The sequence below is a fragment of the Trachymyrmex septentrionalis genome, unplaced genomic scaffold (genome assembly GCF_001594115.1).
Source record: "Trachymyrmex septentrionalis isolate Tsep2-gDNA-1 unplaced genomic scaffold, Tsep1.0 scaffold51, whole genome shotgun sequence".
Classification (NCBI taxonomy): domain Eukaryota; kingdom Metazoa; phylum Arthropoda; class Insecta; order Hymenoptera; family Formicidae; genus Trachymyrmex; species Trachymyrmex septentrionalis.
The window spans coordinates 2,096,271-2,098,200 of NW_017305683.1; the positions used below are offsets into that span (position 1 = coordinate 2,096,271).

General features: G+C 29.3%; 1 protein-coding gene across 7 annotated transcripts in view; it reads left to right on the forward strand.

The window, feature by feature from the left end:
* LOC108751742 (tyrosine-protein phosphatase Lar) overlaps positions 1-1,930 on the forward strand; it is a 324,192-nt gene that overhangs the window by 1,315 nt on the left and 320,947 nt on the right. For 6 of the 7 annotated variants that reach the window (XM_018492123.1, XM_018492128.1, XM_018492129.1 and 3 more), the window contains exon 2: positions 244-355. The gene's annotated coding sequence lies outside the window, so the exon portion shown is untranslated. The remainder of the gene's footprint in view (positions 1-243; positions 356-1,930) is intronic. The other variant, XM_018492124.1, reaches the window with a different exon arrangement.

Below are 1,930 nucleotides of genomic sequence, written 5' to 3' on the forward strand. Positions count from 1 at the left end.
CCCCTCCCTCTCCCTCACCCCACATTGTCGTTATCGCGCCGGCAAACGGATTCTCTGCCGCGTCACGAAATTGTCTAGGATCGTCACGGCGTAGCTCCGCCGAATACATCGCCAATCACCGATATTTTTAAGCGTATTAGATACACGTGGTTAACAGTAGGATGCGAAGCGTTCCTCGAGGCACGGAGGAACGTATTGATTTTTCCGCTGAAATTAACGTGTCTCCGCGATGTTTGCTTTCAGGGCGGACCTAGCCACGTTCCGAGTCTCTGAAAAGCGACACAGGTGCGTACCGACAGTGGCATCCCGCGGAGGGATGTACGAAGTTTCCGTGCAGTAGCGACCGACGTAGCACGTATGTTTGTTATCGTTACGTTGTTCATTTATCTTTCGCATATTATTTCACCGGCCACACATATATCCAATGAAAAACGATCCTTGACATTTGCTCATTGTCTTCTTCATCCTATTTGATTACAAACTTTGATTGTAGCATGTTGAAATGGAGCTATTTCTAGAATTGAGTTTTTGTCTTCTTAATAAGTAGACACTAAAGTCTTTTCTTAAAGTTCTGCTTTTAATAAAGTAAGTAATAACTATTATATATATATATATATTTATTTATTTATTTATTTATTTATTTATATATATGCAGTTTATTATAATAATATTATAATGGATACTTTAAGGCCCGATTTCACAATATATGGTTATTTAAAGATTAAAGGTAACCAAAAAATTCATGAATGAATTTCATTGATGAATCTGTTGATAACCTTTAATCTTTAGGTAATCATATATTGTGAAAACGGGTCTAAATCAATCTTCAAAATTTACACGATTGTTTATGAAATATTATAAAATTGATAACTTTATTCACTTGCGGACACGCACATTCTTAAGTCTCTTTTATCATTAAAGATAATGTCATGGCAAGAATATAATTCATGTTTTTAATTAACTCCAGCTGATAAAAATACTAATAAAATGTTATCAGTGTTTATATGTGAGGTCATATCATAGCTTATTGAATTTTCTTCTTTGTTCTACACACTCTTAATTTGCATATGTATGTCTTATCGGTATTTATTTTGTTTTACCGTAAACGATTATTTTTTCTGAGACTTACGTAAACATTTATTTGGTTCCTGTTTACGTATTACTTTCACTGTCATTTTTATTACATAACTTTTTATTACAATCAAAATATTACCAGAAGAGAAGCAAGTTCATTATATTTATATAGAAATATAGAAACATTAAAATATATATGTTATACATATATAAATTTACAAAGATTACATGTAGATTTTTTTATACAATACTTGCATGTATTTATATTGAATTTTTAACATAATGAATTATTTTATATTTTTTACTTTTAATTAATATGTTTAACTAAAGAAGAAATTCAGTATGTTATACTTTTATTATAAGATTAAGTATACTGTTAATAATAACAAATTATTTCTTTTCGCTAATTTTTCTAGTAGCTTATTTTTATCAATAGTTTTTATCAATTTTTTTTACACATTTATATTTATATGTTTTGATGATATAAAATTCATGCATTCTCGAGCAGTACGATCTATTACGAGTATATCTATCACGAGAGAAAAAATTTTCCCCATCGCATTATTATTTATTTTGAATTTTATGCAATAAAGCTGATCTGCGATATTTCCTAAATTTGATTTGGCGTAAATATATTGATTTATATTTACAAAAATAGACATATCGTTATATATAACCAAGAGGAATAATTTAACAAACACGACAATGGAAATTTAGTATTTTCCATTAACGGAAAATGCAAACAAAGATAATTAAACTGGAGCAACTTTTTAAAAAAATGCTTCAATTTATTTTATCGATACATTTTTATTATGAAGCAGGTAATTGTAAAAGTTATGTTATGCCACGATTTGAT